Source organism: Moschus berezovskii, chromosome 6 (assembly GCF_049115385.1).
Source record: "Moschus berezovskii isolate FMDL1 chromosome 6, NW_MosBer_1.0, whole genome shotgun sequence".
NCBI lineage: Eukaryota > Metazoa > Chordata > Mammalia > Artiodactyla > Moschidae > Moschus > Moschus berezovskii.
In genome coordinates, this window is record NC_142465.1 from 85,339,386 (window position 1) to 85,360,684 (window position 21,299).

Here is a 21,299-nt window from a genome sequence, read left to right on the forward strand (position 1 = left end):
TCACTGCAACGCCACCCACCTCTCTCCAGTTGCAATATTATAACCAGGTCACCTAGATGCTGTGAAACAGATGTTCATTGAAGAGAAAAGGAAATAGGTGGTGTCCATTGAAAAGTGATAGCCAGGGCAGAGGGAAAAGCATATTTTTACCTACAACGCAAGCTTAATATTCTGGAAAATTCTTGGTGGGCAAAAATTCCTAGCTCTCCAGGAATCTGCAGCACTTAGTAAGCACTTCAGTATACCAAGAGGCAAGAAAGCAGAGTGGGGAATGCCTCAGACTTTGGGTTCAGCCTGGCTTTGACTCCCAGGTCTTCATTTTCTAGCTATGTGCGCTTGGGAAAATTTTGTTGTTCAGTCACCCACTTGTGTCCAACTCTTTGCAACCCCAAGGGCTGCAGCATGCCAGACTTCCCCATCCTTCACTCTCTCCTGGAATTTCCTCAAACTCATGTCCATTGAATCAATGATGCCATCCAACCATATATTGCCCCCTTCTCCTCCTGTCTTCAATCTTTCCCAGCATCAGAGTCCTTTCCAATGAGTTGGTTCTTCGCATCAGGTGGCCAGAATTTTGGAGCTTCAGCTTCAGCATCAGTCCTTCAAATGAATATTGTACTTAAGCTTTATTTTCAGTTTCTTATCTACAAACCTGGGACAAAAACAATACCTACCTCATATGGTTCTTAGGACAATTACATGTGTTGATACACATAAAGGACTTCAAATAGCCCATAGCACAGTCAACTATTATCTCAATGATCATCTCCACACAGAGCTACAGCATTGCTCAATTGGAGTTGGCAACAAGCTTTACCTGTTTCTAAAGAAGGAGGAACAGTGCTCAGCACTTCCTCAAGGGGATAGAAAATCCAGTCAGTTCTCAGTGCTCAGAAGACTTGCACTTACAAAAGCCAGGAAGGGACATGGCAGAAAAACCAAATACAGAACCTCAAACCATCCTTCAACTTTCCAGAAGCTACACTTTACAAAAGTACACCACAGGCTAGGACTGATTGCAACCCTCTGCGTGGGAATCTTCTCAGCAATTTGACAGAGTTATTACCCAATAATGCTTGGCCTTAGCTCTGGGCCTCCGGATTCCTCACTTGACTCTTCCTCCCCTTTCCAAACCTTCACTCATTATTGATTTCCTTCTGAAAGAAGTTCTATAACTGTAGGTATTCTTACCCAGTTTAGGTAAGATTGAAGGTGAGTGATTCAAGGTGAGCATATGCTATTATGAATATCAATATACCCTCTGATGTCACATTGCAATGCTTATTAAACTAAGTCACTAATTGGCAGGAATAGGAATTAGCAATTTGAATCCAGAAATTTCTCTATTTAAAATTTTATTTTTAATAAATTTTTGCTAATACAAGCAAAGCTACACAGCATAGCCTAGCATTAACAATGTGTTTGTCAGTAAGAGATGATAGAAATTGTGAGCTATTTCAGCCTTCATCTCTGGCATATTGTTCTGTTTTTGTGCATATTCTTACATATTTTGTGAGCAACATTAAGCCCACCATACCCAATACATACAAAAGTTGCAAATGGCTGATTAGAAGAGGGATTCAATTTTGATACAAAAATAAGCAATACCCTCTTCTTCTGGTTATGATGGAGTAACTGGTGCCCCACTCACCTTCCTCTGTAAACAGCCATAGGATGGACACCTGAGTCCTCAATATGAGGCAACTGTGCCCATACCTTGAACAACAGACAGTGCAAGTCAGAAGGCCTTAAGAGAGAGAAAAACCACCAGACAAGAACAGTGAATATACCAGCCTTGTGGCTATATATAATTTTCTGAGGGGAAAGTAGAAAGCTGGAATCCAAGCAGACACTGGTTCTTCTGGGCAGAGAGAGAGAGCAGAGTCCAGAAACCATCGCAAAATCTGAAGGGTTGTTATTGTTCAACTGCTCAGTTGTGTCCGACTCTTTGTGACCCCGTGGACTGCAGCACACCAGGCTTCCCTGTCCTTCATCATCTCCTGGAGTTTGCTCAAACTCATGTCCATTGAGTCAGTGATACCATCCTACCATCTCATCCTCTGTCACTCTTTTCTTCTTTTGCCCTCAATTTTTCTCAGCATCAGGGTCTTTTCCAGTGAGCTGGCTCTTTGCATCAGGTGGCCAAAGTACTGGAGCTTCAGCTTCAGCATCAGTCCTTCCAATGAATATTCAGGACTGATTTCCTTTAGGACTGCCTGGTTTGATCTCCTTGCAGTCCAAGGGACTCTCAAAAATCTTTCCAGCACCACAGTTCAAAAGCATCAATTTGGCATTTAGCCTTCTTTCTGGTCTGACTCTCACATCTGTACATAACTGCTTAAGAAACCATAACTTTGATTCAGTTCAATTCAGTTCAGTCGCTCAGTTGTGTCCGACTCTTAGCGACCCCATGAACCACAGCATGCCAGGCCTCCCTGTCTATCACCATCTCCCGGAGTTCACTCAAACTCATGTCCGTCGAGTCGGTGATGCCATTCAGCCACCTCATTCTCTGTTGTCCCCATCTCCTCCTACCCCCAATCGCTCCCAGAATCAGAGTCTTTTCCAGTGAGTCAACTAACTTTGATTATACAGACCTTTGTTGACAAAGTAATATGTCTGCTTTTTAATATACTGTCTAGGATTGTCATAGTCTTTCTTCCAAGGAGCAAGTGTCTTTTAAATCCTTTGCAGCAGTCACCATCTGCAGTGATTTTGGAGCACTAGAAAATAAAGTCTGTCACTATTTGCATTGTTTCCCCAACTATTTACCATGAAATGATGGGACCAGAAGACATGATGTTAGTTTTTTGAATGTTGAAATTTTTTAAAAAATTTATTTTAATTGGAGGCTAAATTTAAACCAACTTTTTCACTCTCCTCTTTCACTTTCATCAAGAGGCTCTTTAGTTTTTCTTTGCTTTCTGCCATAAGGGTGGTATCATCTGCATATCTGAGGTTATTTCTTCTGGCAATCTTGATTCCAGCTTGTGCTTGATCCAGTCTGACATTTCACATGATGGACTCTGTATATAAGTTAAATAAGTAGGGTGACAATATACAGCCTTGACATACTCCTTTCCCAATTTGGAACCAGTCTGCTGTTGTCTAGTTCTAACTGTGGTTTCTTGACCTGCATACAGCTCTCTCAGGAGGCAGGTAAGGTAGTGTATCATTCCCATCTCTTTAATAATTTTCCACAGTATGTTTTGACCCACACAGTCAAAGTCTTTATCATAGTCAATGATGCGGAAGTGGATGATTTTCTGGAATCCCCTTGCCTTTTGTATGATTTAACGGATGTTGACAATTTGATTTCCTGTTCCTCTGCCTTTCTAAATCCAGCTTGTACATCTGGAAATTCTTGGTTCACATACTGTTGAAGCCTAGCTTAAAGGAATTTGTGCGTTACCTTGCTAGCATGTAATATTAGTGTAACTGTGTAATAGTTTGAACATTCTTTGTCATTGCTCTTCTTTGGGATTGGAATGAAAATTTTCCAGTCCTGTGGATGCTGCTGAGTTTTCCAAATATGCTGACATATTGACTGAAGCACATTAACAGTATCATCTTTTAGTAATTGAAATAACTCAGCTGGTATTTCATCACTTCACTACCTTTGTTCATAGTAATTCTTCCTGAGGCCCACTTAACATTGGATTCCAGGTGAATGATCACACCATTGTGGTTATCCAGTTCATTAAGACCTTTTTTTTTGTACAGTTCTTCTGTGTATTCTTACCACCTCTTCTTAATACCTCTGCTTCTGTTGGGTCCATACTGTTTATGTTCTTTATTGTTCCCATATTTGTATGAAATATTTCCTTGGTATCTCTACTTCTCTTGAAGAAAACTCTAGTCTTTCCCATTCTATTGTTTTCTTCTATTTCTTTGCATTGTTCACTTAATCTGAAGGTTAAGTCCCCAAAAGGGAAATCGCAGAAGATGTGGGATTCCCAGTGGGTCTTTGGCTGAGATGGGGGTTTGACAGCTACAGAGTAAATATCTTGATATTTTACATCTCTTCCAGTTAACTTCATATTTGTGTATGTGTTTAAAATCTAGGAAATGCTTGTCTGGAATATTCTCATATAACCCAGGTCATTCTTTTAAAATGTATTCATCCAGTTGTTTCTTATAATAGTCTTCACCATGTTTTCATTTTGTTGAATATGTACCTAAGCCTTACTTTAAATTTTTTGTTGTTGAAAATGTATTTAAGGCTTATGTTGAATCTTTTCCCTTTCTTGCTATTTTTGATATCTAATGTTCCATCTGAATCTGCTATTTGTCCAAAAGTAACATGGCAAATGGTGGAGAGAATGATCAGGTCATCGGTGGAGTCTGCTGTCTCAGAACATGTTCTCAGGGTGTGTGCTTGGCCTTTCTCTGGCAAATGTCTCCTTTCCTCTCCTGGGGATTACACATGTTCATTCACAATCTGTGGAGAGAGCAGATGGCCCAAGAGGAGGCCAAGATAACTCTCCCTGAAGCTTCATAGTGCCAAATCCTTCTGTTTGGTGATGTCATTTCACTCTGGTAGGGAATACAAATCCAGTTGGTTACACCTTTTCTTCTCTTTTCTAGTTGGGAGTTAGGAGTCTAATCAAGAAAAACTCAAGGTGGTGTGACTGTTATTCCTCCCCCAGACTCTCTCTTACCACTCTATGCTTAAGAGTCAAACTTCCAGAGACTGGTTTCAGGTTTTTTCTCTGGCTCACCCCAAGTGCTACTTTCTGTCATAAAGGATAAAAAGTTATTTGATGAGTTCAAGAGAAAGTAACATGTAGGATGACATAGTTTTCACTTGGATTCCCTTGATTTGACCCTCTTTCATAGATTTTAGAAATTTCTGAAGATCCATGGTTTGGGGTTGTAGTCATCTCCTACTTGTGTTGAAGTGTAAAGTTTTTCATTTGCTTATCATTTTAAGTAGATCAATATATACTGTTTAAAACTGAGAAATTTTTAAAGAGTTTTAAGTATCTTATATTACTTAGAATAATAAAGCTTAGCAGTTGCAGAATTGATTATCAGGAGTAAAATAATACATGCACAAAGAAAAGCAAAAACTGTTGTGTCTAAAACACAATGTATATAGATGAGTGGATAATAAAGAAGATGTGGTAAATATATACAATGGAATCTCATTACATAAGGAGGAATGAAATTGGGTCATTTGTAGAGATGTGATTGGACCTAAAGTCTCCTACAGAGTGAAGTCAGAAAGAAAAAAGATACAGAGAATGAGATGGCTGGATGGCATCTCCGACTAGATGGACGTGAGTTTGAGTGAACTCCGGGAGTTGGTGATGGACAGGAAGGCCTGGTGTGCTGTGATTCATGGGGTCTCAAAGAGTCGGACAGGAATGAGCGACGGAACTGAACTGAACTGAACTGAATATGTAAATATTGAATCTAGAAAAATGGTACAGATAAACCAGGGCATGAACAGTGACACAGATACAGAGAACAGACATGAACACAAGTGGGGAAAGGGATGGTGGGGTGAATCGGGAGATTAGGACTGACATATGTACACTATCATGTATGAAATAGATAGCTAATGGGAACCTGCTCTAAAGCACAGGAAGTCCAGCTTGGTGCTCTTGTGTTGACTTAGATAGGTGGGAGTGAGGTCCAAGAGGGAGGGAGTATATGCATGCATGTAGCTGATTCACTTTATTGTATGGCAGAAACTAACACAACATTGTAAAGTGATTATATTTCAATAAAAAATAAAATTAAAAAATACAGATGTAGAAATCTTATGTTACCAGGGATAAGGAGTGGGGAGGGATAAATTGGGAGATTAGGACTGACATATGCACACTATTATATGTAAAATAGATAACCAGTAAGGACCTACTATATAGCACAGGGAGCTCTACTAAATAGTTTGTAATGTCGTATATGAGAAAAGAATCTATGGATATATGTATATGCAAAACTGATTCACTTTGATCTATACCTGAAATTAACACAACATTGTAAATGAACTATATACATATATATGCATACATGTAATTAGTACTATAAGGAAGTTACAAAACAGTATGAAACTGACTTCATTTAAGAAAAAAACTTGATACGTGTGTTCTAAATATTTACGAAAGTGAAAGTTTATTCACTCAGTTGTGTCCAGCTCTTTGTGACCCCATGGGCTATAGCCTACCAGGCTCCTCTGTCTATGGGATTCTCCAGGCAAGAATACTGGAGTGGGTTGCCATTCTCTTCTCCAAAGGATCTTCCCAGCCCAGGTGTCAAACCCAGGTATCCTGCATGGCAGGCAGATTCTTTATCATTTGAGCCACTAGTGTATAGAAAACAGGGTATAAAAACATCTGAAAACATACATAGTATTTCCTTGAGGGAATAGAATTTGGGAGATTGTGGAAGGGAGAGGAGATTTTATTTTTCACTTTGTGGGATTCTGAACTGTTTATAACAAACATATTGCTTTTATAATAGAAATGTTTTAAATAATTATCACATACAATCTTATTTAAATGATGAATTGTCCAATATTTTGCATATGAAATGCATTCTTTGTCTATGCCAAAATCATTTATTTTTTATTGGATTATTCAAAAGGCATTTTCAAATTTTCTATGGATTAAGAGTTATAACCTGCCATAACTGTGCAGAAGTGGAAAATCAGAAGATTAGAACCTTTTAGATATTTTATGACTGAGGAATAGAATATAACTGTAAAGTGATGAAAAATAAGGCTTTAGAGGAAAGCAGGTGCTGAATACTTATTAAGGTATTAGACACTAGTGAAAAAAGCAACTGAAATGCGATAAGTAGAGCAACACCATCAAAGTTGCATTTCCAACACATTGCTGATTGAACGTTAAGCAAAAATTTGGGAGAAAGCAAGAGTGGAAACAGAACTTGTGATTTAAGGCTGTTAATCTTAAATGTTCTGCTTAACTCAAATATGCAGTTGAGAAACATGACCTGTGAGTCAGACAGCTGGAGCACAAAATATCAGATTTTTATTTAACTGATGAAGTTGTTTGATGCTTGTGGCCATGGTGCAGCTACCTCATTTCTGGGTTACATGAAGTCCAGTAGGAGAGGAGGGTTTCTTAGGTTCTCGACAGAGTAGGTGAGTGTCTAGAGGAGGGGTTTCCACATTCCTTGAGCACTGGTTGTGCTCTGGGAAGCCCTGAACCCAACGTCCACAGGTAATCATCCTGGACCTCCCCCCTGGAGATGACCATGACCATGGCCACTTTACAGACAAGCAGGTGGGGTCACAGAGGAGAAGGGGCTTGCCTGGGGTCACCATGGCGACACCACAACTGGCATCCTTACCTTGGCCCCAGCAGGGCTCTGTCTCCTTAGAGTCTGTCGCCCCGGGCTGTTTCTGGCCTTGCATTGATTTCTCTTCTTTCAATTTGAAGTCAAGACTTTGTACTGACCCATCTATGTGATAGTTTTTGTCTGAGGAGCTAGGGTTCTGTGTTTTGCAATACCTAGAAACTAAAAATAAACGCAGGCACAGATTTTCAGTCATGTCTTTTGAAGACAGCTTAGATCCAGACCGAGGTCTAGTTACCTTGCTCTGAAGAGCAGAGTAGAGTGCATCCTTTCTTTGGGCAGGCAGATTCTAAAGGAGGGAATCCAAAAAGGCTGAACCATGAAGGCTTACTCCTCTTCTTTAGGGGTGGGGTCATAGCAAGATTGCAGAAAGGACAGATTTGTTCCTTGTATACTTTCTCCTCCTTCTTTAACAATGTGATGGGTAGAGAGTAAGTGTGACCAGGAGCAGAGGAGCCAGGCACAGTGGGCTTCAATCACTTTATAGGCTGGAGTGTTCTCAAGTGAAGGATAGACTTCCTGGGAGCACAGTAAGCATCTCAGAGCCAGCTGAGTATACAGGCTATTTCTTCAGCATAGATTAAGAGTTCCTATAAGATAATGAGCTAAGATTTGTTTATTTTGAAAGGAAGATGAGAATGCTAAGCTATGTTATTCCTATAGGAATAAACTAAGAGCTTAAGGAATGCATTTGCCAGATTTCCTGGTTAGAGTTGGAAGTCTGCCATTTAGAAAAGGCATTCAATCATACTGGTTTTCTTCCTTCTTTTTCTTTCTTTCCTTCCTTCCTTCCCCTCTTCAACTTCATGTCTCTCCTTTACTTCCTTTTTTTTCATTTCTTTTTTCCTTTTTCCTTGTCTCCAATTTTATAGTAATATTCTTTTCCAAGCTTTGGGCTAGATACTATTTCATTGAAAAGTTCAAAAGGAGTATATATAATACCTTAAGGAAAATACAGGCTTCCTTTGTGGCTCACCTGGTAAAGAATCCATGAACAACAGACTGGTTTGGTTCCAAATCGGGAAAGGAGTATGTCAAAGCTGTATATTGTCACCCTGTTTATTTTTTCTTATATGCAGAATACATCATGAGAAATGCTGGACTGGATGAAGCATAAGCTGAAATCAAGACAGTTGTATCAATATTGTCACCCTGCTTATTTAACTTATTTGCAGAGTACATCATGAGAAACTCTGGGCTGGGAGAAGCACAAACTGGAATCAAGATTGCTGGGAGAAATATCAATAAGCTCAGATATACAAATGACACCACCCTTATGGCAGAAAGTGAAGAGGAACTACAAAGTCTCTTGATGAAAGTGAAAGAGGAGGTGAAAAAGTTGGCTTGAAGCTCAACATTCATAAAACTAAGATCATGGCATCTGGTCCCATCACTTCATGGCAAATAGATGGGGAAACAGTGTCAGACTTTATTTTTTGGGGCTCCAAAATCACTGCAGATGGTGACTGCAGCCATGAAATTAGAGACGCTTGCTCCTTGGAAGAAAAGTTATGACCAACCTAGACAGCATATTAAAAAGCAGAGACATTACTTTGCCAACCAAGGTCCATCTAGTCAAAGCTATGGTTTTTCCAGTAATCATGTATGGATGTGAGAGTTGGACTATAAAGAAAGCTGAGTGCAGAAGAATTGATGTTTTTGAACTGTGTGTTGGAGAAGACTCTTGAGAGTCCCTTGGACTGCAAGGAGATCCAACCAGTCCATCCTAAAGGAGATCAGTCCTGAGTGTTCATCGGAAGGACTGATGTTGAAGCTGAAACTCCAATACTTTGGCCACCTGATGAGAAGAGCCGACTCATTTGAAAAGACCCTGATGCTGGGAAAGATTGAGGGCAGGAGGAGAAGGGGACGACAGAGGATCACCGAGTCAATGGGCATGAGTTTGAGTAAACTCCATGAGTTGGTGTTGGATAGGGAGGCTTGGCATGCTGTGGTCCATGGGGTCACAAAGAGTCGGACACGACTGAGCGACTGAACTGGAACTGGACTGGAGTGATACCAGGGATTGGATAACTATAATACTAACTTGCTACAAACAGCTGCATATGTAGAATCAGTTGCAATACCCATTATTTTAAAGGCATAGCTACATTTGTAAGAAAAAATGTAAATCACATATATGTGGGGAAAAAAGCAGTCTGAAAATAAAGATAGTGAACCCATTACTGGATGTAGACTTTGCTAACTAGAGTGAGGAGTGGAGTAAATTGGAATATTTTCAGTTTTAATAACCCATAGACTTGAGTTTCATGCTTGCATGAGGACAGAAGATGGTGGTCTCAAGGCTGTAGAAGACTGGGAGATAGAACTGGAAAGTCACACATCAGGACTTTAGAAGGAAAACCAGAAAAACCTTCCATCAGCATAAGTTGGTGGCAAGGAAACTTTACTGCTCTGTCAAGATACAAGGTAAAAAAATTTAATAGACTTTGGAAATTAGGAATAAAAGGGATTATTCTTAAACTGATAAAGACAATCTACAAAAATATCTAGAACAAACATCAAATCTATTGCTAAAAATTTTTAAACTTCACTTTGGGAGAAGGATAACAATACTACCATCTATGGTCATTAATGGGCTTTTCTGGTGGCTCAGTTGTAAAAGAATTCACCTGCCAATGCAGGAGATGCAGAAGACAAGGGTTCAATCCTAGGGTCAAGAAGATCCCCTAGAGAAGAAAATGGCAATCCACTCCAGTATTCTTGCCTGGAGAATTCCATGGACTGAGGAGCCTGGCAGGCTATAGTCCAAGGGGTCATAAAAGAGTCTGAAATGACTGAACGACTGAGCATGCATGCCTAGTCATTATTAGTCATCACAGAGAGGGGGAGAAAGAATGTAAGACTTGGAAGTAAGGAGCTCAACACACTGCTTTTACATTCTGTAATTTTCTTCATAGAAAACACTAAAACTCTACAGACAACTTGCTACATATAATAGGAGATTTTAGCAAGGTAGAAGGAAAAAGGACAAATTAAAACAATTCAAATGAAAAATGATCAAAGGATTTGACCAGGTGCTTTACTAGAAAAGGAAATAAAAGTGCCCAGTAAATATATTGAAAACTGCTCAAAATGCTGGAATTCAAATTAAAACCATGCTGAATTGTGATTTCACATCCACCTGATTGGCAAAAAATGAAATCTGATGCCCTCAAGGAATCTCTTCAGTGGATTTCTGGAGTTCTTTTTGTCTATATGGTTCTCTCCTTTCTGTAACTCTGCCCCAGAATTACCATCCATCTCACCCCCTCTGAGTCCCAATCTATGCTTCCCCAGCTTAGCAAGACAACCAGCCATTACTTGTGTTGATTTTCCCTTTTGTACAGTAGGTGACAGTGAACATGCCTCCAGCAGAATGTTAGCTGGGACAATCATTGGGCTTATCTTGATTTTCCCCTTCTCTCAGGCATCATAGTCTGGGGCTGCCTGTTGTCTAACACCTGAAAACAGTTATTTAATTTATCTTGTTCAGTTTTCTATGTGTTTACCATGGGAGGGTATTTCTGGTTCCTGTTACTGTATCGTGGCTGGAAACAGAAACCCCCTGTGTTACACATGGCTGAGTTCTGAGAGAATGAGGCAATGAAGGAAACAGACTCCAGAAATCTGCACAGGGGCGTCCTTGAGTCTCTTCTTATTTTCAGATATGCATGGGTAGAGTAAAGCCTCATGCAGTTGGGAAAAATGACAAGGGACCTGTAACTGAGTGGTTCCAAGCTCAAGCAGAACATCAAGTTTTAACTATAGTTGCAAGTCCTCGCTGATCACTTGGGACATTTTTTTAGAGACCGTATAAATGGGAATAAATTATTCTTTTAGTAAAGAATACTCTTGATCTTCCCTGACATAGCTTGAAACTAAACCCTGAAAGATTAACTCACAATTAATGTTACTACCTGTAAAAAAATGCCTAGTAGTCTGCAGAGGAAGTCTACAAAATTCAGACACAGAAAATGTTAACCTAAAAAAATTCACAATGTCCAAAAACCAACGAAAAATCATTAGACTTTCAAAGAAGGAAAATGTGATTAATAATTAGGAGAAAATATCCGATAGGAAAAAACCCAAAATGATGGAAACAAATGGAAGTGATGGAATTATCAGGCAAGGATGTTAGAGTTATACTATTATATAAAAAGAAAAATGTGAACTCTATGAGAGAAATGGAGATATAAAAGCAAACCAAATGAAATTACAGTGAAAAATAAAATATTTAAAATGAGAAGTTCACCAAATTGGGCTAATGGCAGATTATATTCTGGAAAAGAAGACTTAATAACAGAAACCAACCATAATGAAACATAGAGCAAATAATTTTAGTACATCTAATACAGCTGTATGTTTATATACATATATAAAATAGTAATAACTTTAATATATCAAATCCAACAGTATATACAGCATATATATTTAGATATAGGTATATAAAATACATTTACATGTGTGCATGTATAATTCTATATATATAAACTAAAATATTATGATATTTCTGCAGAAATAATTCAAATTTCAGGAGAAGTTAGAAACAGATCCCTGTATATATAAGAAGTGGAAAGGACAGGAGTGTAATTAGTGTCATCAAGGTTTCTTTTGAGACTCAATATAATTCTCTAGATTGTTTAAGTACAACATCTGTGGTTCATGTGAAAATTCCCTCAAAAAAGAAAAAAAGTACTGAAAGAAGTCTTTAAAACATCTTTTGCCCCTATTAAAAAGTGCTTTCTATGTGTATATATACACAACACACACACACACACACACAATTTAGCAATTAGTAGGCTTTTGTTGGACTTCCCAGGTGGTGTTAGTGTTAAAGTACCCACCTGCCAGTGTAGGAGAAGAAAGAGATGAGGGTTTGATCCCTGGGTTTGGAAGATCCCCCGGAGGAGAGCATGGCAACTCATTCCAATATTCTTTCCTGGAGAATCACAAGGACAGAGGATCCTGCCGGGCTTCAGTCCAATCCATAGAGTTGCAAAGAATTGGACATGACTGAAGCCACTTAGCATGTATGCACAGACTTTTGTTTGGACCTTTAGTGTAATATATATGATTGTGCTAAACATAGGTGGGCAAGTGGGAGAGAAAGTAAGGTATTCTTCTAAGTAAACAAAATCTTAAAAATATAGTAGATATTTTTGTTGAGAATTTTCTATATGCCAGGTATTTCCTATAGGTTGTCTCAATAACTGTGTTGTTAACATTAACACAGACTGTTGATATATGTTACTTGAACTTCATAAGTTTGCTGGGTAAAGTTCTCTGTCATTAGGAACTCAAAACCTAATGAAAAGAATATAGACAAACACAGATGTAATGAAAATGAATTAACTTCATATGTTTCATCAATAAATCTATAAGTAAAAAATGTTTGAATTCCAAGGATGGAATAATTTAAGTGCATATAAATCAGTCAAGGAGTATGGCTCAGGGAGATGAAATTTCCATGTTTTTAGTAGGAAGAATCAGTCTATTCTCAGCAAATGTTTATGTTGTAGTAAGGAATTGGATATGGAGAATCATTTTCTTCACTAGGTTGAACATGTGAACACAATTTTGACTAGGAGGTAAGTAGAGTTAAACAGCGTAGGATAAAATAATAGAAATCCTTAATCAAGATTAAGGAAACAAAATCAAGATTTTATGTTTCAATCAATGGGCAAATCGTTTTCTTAAGAATCAGAAGATAATTAAATAGATACAGGCAGAAAGAACTGCATGAAACATCTTGAGGAGGGAAGAAGCTGGGTATGGGCAAATTGTGCAGTATAGTGATTAAGAACACCACAGCCTTTGGAGTCAAATGCCTGCACTCAAGTCCAGATTCTACCATTGACTAGGTGTGTGATTGTAGGCAAGGCTCTTAATATCTTTTTTTTTTAATTTATTTTATTGGAGGCAAATTACCTTACATTAATATATTGGTTGGTTTTGCCATACATTGACATGAATCCGCCCCGGGTGTACATGTGTTCCCTTTCTTGAACCCCCCTCCCACCTCCCTCTTCCCCATATCCTCCCTTCAAGTCATCCCCGTGCACCAGCCCCAAGCATCCTGTATCATGCGTCGAAACTGGACTGGTCACTTATGATAATATACATGCTACAATGTATCTCAATTCAATAGCAAAAGAGTGAGCACTAAAACCTCTCTCATACTGTTTTAAAAATTAATTAAAGAATCTAAACAATTACAACAATATCTCATAGACAGTTCAGTTCAGCCGCTCAGTCGTGTCCGACTCTTTGTGACCCCATGAATCACAGCACGCCTGGCCTCCCTGTCCAAAACCAACTCCTGGAGTTCACTCAAACTCATGTCCATCGAGTCAGTGATGCCATCCAGCCATCTCATTCTCTGTCATCCACTTCTCCTCCCGCCCCCAATCCTTCCCAGCATCAGAGTCTTTTCCAGTGAGTCAACTCTTCGCATGAGGTGGCCAAAGTATTGGAGTTTCAGCTTTACCATCAGTCCTTCCAATGAACACCCAGGATTGATCTCCTTTAGAATGGACTGGTTGGATCTCCTTGCAGTAAGCACTGCATAAATGTTAGTCTTTTTAATGAATTAATTTAGTTTAATTGGAGGATAATTACTTTACAATATAGTGATGGTTTTTGCCATAAATGTTAGTGTTTATCATCAGTGTTATTTTATCTCTCCAACAAAAAGTATTGAAGAGATTCCCTGGATGGCAGTGCAGGACGACCCTGAGTTCACCTCCTCCCAAGGGCACATAAAATCTACATCAACATATAGTGCAGTTCCACTTGCAGAAGACCTAAGTGTTTCAGTTCAGTTCAGTTCAGTCGCTCAGTCGTGTCCGACTCTCCGCGACCCCATGAATCACAGCACGCCAGGCCTCCCTGTCCATCACCAACTCCCGGAGTACACTCAAACTCATGTCCACAGAGTCGGTGATGCCATCCAGCCATCTCATTCTCTGTCGTCCCCATCTCCTCCCGCCCCCAACCTTTCCCAGCATCAAAGTCTTTTCCAGTGAGTCAACTCATCGCATGAGGTGGCCGAAGTATTGCAGTTTCAGCTTTAGCATCAGTCCTTCCAATGAACACCCAGGATTGATCTCCTTTAGAATGGACTGGTTGGATCTCCTTGCAGTATAAGGGACTCTCAAGAGTCTTCTCCAACACCACAGTTCAAAAGCATCAATTCTTCGGCGATCAGCTTTCTTCACAGTCCAACTCTCACATCCATACATGACCATGGGAAAAACCATTGCCTTGACTAGATGGACCTTGGTTGGCAAAGTAATGTCTCTGCTTTTTAATATATTATCAAGGTTGGTCATAACTTTCCTTCCAAGGAGCAAGCGTCTTTTAATTTCATGGCTGCAATCAGCATCTGCAGTGATTTTGGAGCCCCAAAAAATAAAGTCTGACACTGTTTATTGAACAGCTACTACATATAGAAGGACCACAAAGAAATGAGCAGGAAAGATGGAGACAGGGTATCCATAGAATCCCACCCCTGAAGCAGGAACCTGCAGTGAGGAGGGAATATTGCTGAAGGACTCGAGCCACCCCACCAAGCAGACTTCCTTCCCTGATACAGGAAAAAACAAACAAACAAGCAACAGTTTTAAGGCACCTTGAGGAACCTGGAATGTTAGGTGCATGAATTAAGGCAAATTGGAACTGGTTAAACAGAAGATGGCAAGAGTGAATATAGACATTCTAGGAATCAGCAAACTAAGATGGACTGGAATGGGTGAATTTAACTAAAATGACCATTATATCTGCTACTGTGGGCAGGAATCCCTTAGAAGAAATGGAGTAGCCATTATAGGCAACAAAAGAGTCTGAAATGCAGTACTTGGATGCAATCTCAAAAATGACAGGTTGATCTCTCTTCATTTCCAAGGCAAACCATTCAATATCACGGTAATCCAAGTCTATGTCCCAACCAGTAATGCTGAAGAAGCTGAAGTTAAACAGTTCTATGAAGAACTATAAGACCTTCTATGACTCATACCCCCAAAAGATGTCCTTTTCATTATAAGGGACTAGAATGCAAAAGTAGGAAGTCAAGAAACACCTGGAGTAACAGGCAAATTTGAACTTGGAGTAAGCAGGGCAAAGGCTAAGAGTTTTCCCAAGAGAACACACTGGTCATAGCAAACACCCTCTTCCAACAACACAAGAGAAAACTATACACATGAACATCACCAGATGGGAAACACTGAAATAAGATTGATTATATTATTTGCTGACAAAGATGAAGAAGCTCTTTTCAGTCAGCAAAAACAAGACCGGAAGCTAACTGTGGCTCAGACCATTTTATTCCCAAATTCAGACATAAATTGAAGAAAGTGGGGAAAACCACTAGACCATTCAGATATGGCCTAAATCAAATCCCTTATGATTATACAGTGGAAGTGAGAAACAGATTTAAGGGACTAGATCTGATAGACATAGTGTCGGATGAACTATGGACAGAGGTTCACAACATTGTACAGGAGACAGGAATCAAGACCATCCCCAAGAAAAAGAAATGCAAAAAAGCAAAATGGCTGTCTGAAGAGGCCTTACAAATAACTGTGAAAAGAAGAGAAGTGAAAAGCAAAGGAGAAAAGGAAAGATATACCCATTTGAATGTAGAGTTCCAAAGAGTAACAAGGAGAGATAAGAAAGCCTTCCTTAGCAATCAATCCTAAGAAATAGAGGAAAACAACAGAATGGGAAAGACTAGAGATCTCTTCAAGAAAATTAGAGATTCCCAGTGAACATTTCATACAAAGATGGGCTCAATAAAGAACAGAAATGGTATGGACTTAACAGAAGCAGAAGATATTAAGAAGAGCTGGCAAGAATACAGAGAACTGTACAAAAAAGATATTCATGACCCGGATAATCAGGATGGTGTGATGGAATTCCAGTTGAGCTATTTCAAATCCTGAAAGATGATGCTGTGAAAGTGCTGCACTCAATATGCCAGCAAATTTGGAAAACTCATCAGGGGCCACAGGACTGGAAAAGGTCAGTTTTCATTCCAATCCCAAAGAAAGGCAATACCAAAGAATGCTCAAACTACCGCACAATTGCACTCATCTCACACACTAGTAAAGTCATGCTCAAAATTCTCCAAGCCAGGCTTCAGCAATATGTGAACCGTGAAATTCCAGATGTTCAAGATGGTTTAAGAAAAGGCATAGGAACCAGAGATCAAATTGCCAACATCCGCTGGATCATCGAAAAAGCAAGAGAGTTCCAGGAAAACATCTATTTCTGCTTTATTGACTATGCCAAAGCCTTCGACTGTGTAGATCACAGCAAACTGTGGAAAAGTCTGAAGGAGATGGGAATACCAGACAACCTGACCTGTCTCTTGAGAAACCTGTATGCAGGTCAGGAAGCAACAATTAGAACCGGACATGGAACAACACCCTGGTTCCAAATAGGAAAGGGAGTACATCAAGGCTGTATTTTGTCACCCTGCTTATTTAACTTCTATGCAGAGTACATCATGAGAAACACTGAACTGGAGGAGGCACAAGCTGGAATCAAGATTGCTGGGAGAAATATCAGTAACCTCAGATATGCAGATGGCACCACCGTTATGGCAGAAAGCATAGAAGAACTAAAGAGCCTCTTGATGAAAGTGAAAGAGGAGAGTGAAAAAGTTGGCTTAAAGCTCAACATTCAGAAAATGAAGTTCATGGCATGTGGTCCCATCACTTCATGGCAAATAGATGTGGAAACAGTGGAAACAGTGTTTGACTTTATTTTTGGGTGGCTATAAAATCACTGCAGATGGTGATTGCAGCCATGAAATTAAAAGACGCTTACTCTTGGAAGGAAAGTTATGATTAACCTAGATGGCATATTAAAAAGCAGAGACATTACTTGTCAACAAAGGTCCATCTGGTCAAGGCTGTGTTTTTTCCAGTGGTCATGTATGGATGTGAGATTTGGACTATAGAGAAAGCTGAGTGCCGAAGAATTGATGCTTTTGAACTGTGATGTTGGACAAGACTCTCGAGAGTTCTTTGGACTGCAAGGAGATCCAACTAGTCCATCCTAAAGGAGATCAGTCCTGAGTGTACATTGGAAGACTGATATTGAAGCTGAAACTCCAATACTTTGGCTACCTGATGCAAAGAGCTGACTCATTTGAAAAGACAGTATGGGCAAGATTGAGGGCAGGAGGAGAAAGGGATGACAGAGGATGAGATGGTTGGATTGCATCATACACTCAATGGACATGTGTTTGGGTAGACTCCAGCAGTTAGTGATGGATAGGGAGGCCTGATGTGCTGCGGTTCATGGGGTCGCAAGGAGTGGAACATGACTGAGCAACTGAACTGAACTGAACGGACTATATGGAAAGAAAATATGTTTACTAATCCCGAAGCATCTGCCAATTAGAGGCACCAGCCTATTGTTTGATTTCCCCTGGGACTCTTCCTAGTCTGTACTCATTCTAGCTCCAGCAAAACTGCCAACATGATGTTGGCCCAGGAGCTGCCTCTGGCCAGGGGCTTCAGCGCCAGAAGTCCGCCAAGGCAGTCTCAGGTGCAGTGCTCTCTGAGGACTGCCCCTGGCCAGGATTCTTGCAGCCTTTTGCCTCATTAAGTCCGCTTTGGGTGCATCTCCCCTCAGATGGAACCATGTCCTGGTCATGCTCTGTTCCTGGCCACCCCGTTATGTTGACCTTGGGCCCAGTGCTCCCTAGGGACTGCCCCAGACTGAACCCATTCTAGCTCCAGCCAGCCTGCCAAAGCTGTCGGACACAAATAATCCAAACAGAAGGATCTACACAGAGCCACTCCCTGAAGACTGGAGGGAGATGTTTTGGCTAATTCACAGCAACAGAAACTGAAAGTCAAAGTAGGAGACAGAAGAATATGTTCAAAACAAAGACCCAAATAAAACCTCAGGAAAAAAAAAAAAGCTAGTGAAATGGAAATAAGTAATTTACTGAATAAAGAGTTTAAAGAAGCAGTCATGGGGATACTCACTATACTCAAGAAAAGAATGGAAGAACTCAGTGAGAATGTCAACAAAGGCAAAAAATATAAGAAAGAACCAGTCAGAAATACAGAATACAATAACTGGAATAAAGTACAGGAAGCGTAGAGTCTCAAACCAGATGAAAACAGAGATCCACCCAATCAAATTATAATTGAAATGAAAAAAAAATTAAAGATAGATTCTAAAAGGCAGCAAAACAAAAACAACTAATCATAAACATGGGGAACCAAAGATTAGCAGCTGATTTTTCAGCAAAAACTTTATAGGCCAGAAAGAAGTGGTAGAATATATTTAAATTTAGAGCCTGAAACACTGTACTTTGATAAGGTTATCTTTTCAGAAAAACTGCTCTTTCACTGAACTTTTCTATTTAGTCTCTATTTCCTTTATTTCTTTTATGATTTTTATTATAAGCAGAGACTTTCTACTAAGTTTAGGTTTTATTTATTCTTTTTCAGATTACTTTAGGTATAAAGTTAGATTGTTTATTTCAGATTTTTCTTGTTTCCTGAGGTAGGCTTGTATTATTACATTCTTCTCTCTTAAAACTGATGCATCTCAGTGATTTTGGATTGTTGTGTTTCCATTTTCAATGTTTCCAGGTATTTTTTTTTTAATCTCCTCTTTGGTGTCATCAGTGGCTCATTGATTGTTTAGTAGCATGTTGTTTGGTCTCCACATGTTGGTGTATTTTTCAAATTTTTTTCTTGTGGTTGATTTCTAGTTTCATACTGTTGGGAGGTAGAAGGGAGATTCAGGAGGGAGGGAACATATGTATATTTATGGCTGATTCATGTTGATATATAGCAGAAGCCAACACAATACTGTAAAGCAATTATCTTCCAATTAAAAATAAATAAATACCCAAGAACCAGCTTGAATAAGCTCTAATTGAACATGTTCCATGTCTGATTCTAACTGTTGCTTCTTGGCCTGCATACAGGTTTCTCAGGAGACAGGTAATGTGGTCTGTTACTCCCATCTCTTTAAGAATTTTCCAGTTTGCTGTGATCCACACAGTCAAAGACTAGCATAATCAATGAAGCAGAAGTAGATATTTTTAAGAATTTCTTTGCTTTTTCTTTGGTTCAATGAATGTTGGTAATTTGATCTCTGGTTCCTCTGCCTTTTCTAAATCCATCTCTTACATCTGGAAGTTCTCAGTTGACATACTGCTGAAGCCTGACTTGAAGGATTTTGAGTATTACCTTGCTAGCATGAGAAATGAGCACAATTATTTGGTAGTTTGAGATTGTTTCCCCTAATATTATTTTAATTAGAAAGATAAATGATAACTTTACAGTGGAGAAACATGAAAGATACCACCTCTACCTGTGATCAATGTTAGAATCAACTTCAAAATAAGTCACATTAACAGATCACTGGTAACAAACACTGAACATTACAGAGCATCATTTCCAAATCATTCTTGCCAAAAAAGCATTCCTGAAATCTAATCATGAGGAAACATCAGAAATACCGAAATCAGGGATATTCTATGTAGTGGTTGATCAGTACTCTTCTGAAATGTCAAAGTCAAGAAAAAGTGAAAAAGCGAGAAACTGTTAGAGAAGAGAGGAGACTAAGGAAACCAAGTGACTAAATGCAATGAGGACCCTGCCTGGATTGGACTGTAGAGCAAAGAGGACATTTGTGGGGAAAGTTATGAAATGCAAATGTGCTTGCAAGAATAGAAAGAAGTAGAAATCTTGTACTATTGGTGAAAATGTAAAATAGTACAGCCACTATGGAAAAGAATGTGCAGGCTCTTCAAAACTTTCAAAATAAAACTACCATTTCTTACAGAAAAAAAAAGGGAAAGGACTTTTAAATCCTCTGATAATATTTGAGTTTGTTAGATTTAGTCCATCAGTCCTGTCTGTCTGTTGAGACAACTCTACCATCCATTCTGACTTTGGTTCCTCAAGGTATCTTGTGAAGCATGTGCTCTGTGACTTCTTTGAGGCCATTGATAAAAATATTGAAAATAAGAAGATGAAGGACAGAGCCCTAGTGCAAATCACTATAGAAATCCCTCCAGTTTAATATTAACTCAATAGTTAGCATGCTTCAGGTATATAATCTAATTAGCTCTAAATAGTAGACTACATTAGGCATCCCAGGTTGCACTAGTGGTAAAGAAACCATCTGGCAATGTAAGAGATGTAAAAGATAAGGTTCAGTCCCTGCGTTGGGAAGACCCCCTGGAGGAGGGCATGGCAGGCCATTCCAGTATTCTTGCCTGAAGTATCCCATGAACAGAGGAACCTGGTGGACTACAGTTCATGGGATTTCAAAGAGTCAAACACAACTGAAGCAACTGAGCACACACACAAGAACAGTAAACTATATTATTCACCTAAGCCAAGGAACTGTATAACTGGAGGACTGTGTATAGTCAGGGAGCTCAGGAAAAATCTCTTAAGCTTAAATCTGAAAATGCAGCTCTGATACTTCTCATCACTGTGGCTTTCAGTTCCTAACTGGGCTACAGTTTTAGGGCTACATTTCCTCTGAATCATAAACCTGTGTTTTTAAAGAGTAGACAGGGGCACCTATAAATTACCATTGTGTGTTTCTCATAGTGTTGCGTGTGTGCTAAGCTGCTTCAGTGGTGTCTGACTGTTTGTAACCCTATGGACTGCAGCCCACTAGGCTCCTCTGTTCATAGGATTCTCCAGGCAAGAATACTGGAGTGGGTTGGCATGCCCTCCTTCAGGGGATATTCCAGACCCAGGGATCAAACCTGCATCTCGCATCTCCTGCATTGGCAGGTGAGTTCTTTACCACTGGTTCCACCTGGAAAGCCCTCTCATAGTTTTTGTCCTGGGAAATTTTTGGTGAAAACAATATGGGTTTCATATTAGTCAAATATAGTCAAATCTATTCTGAAGATGCTATCTTGGAGGTTCACATTGCCTGTTAGCATCATGAAGATTTAAAAACTACCTCAG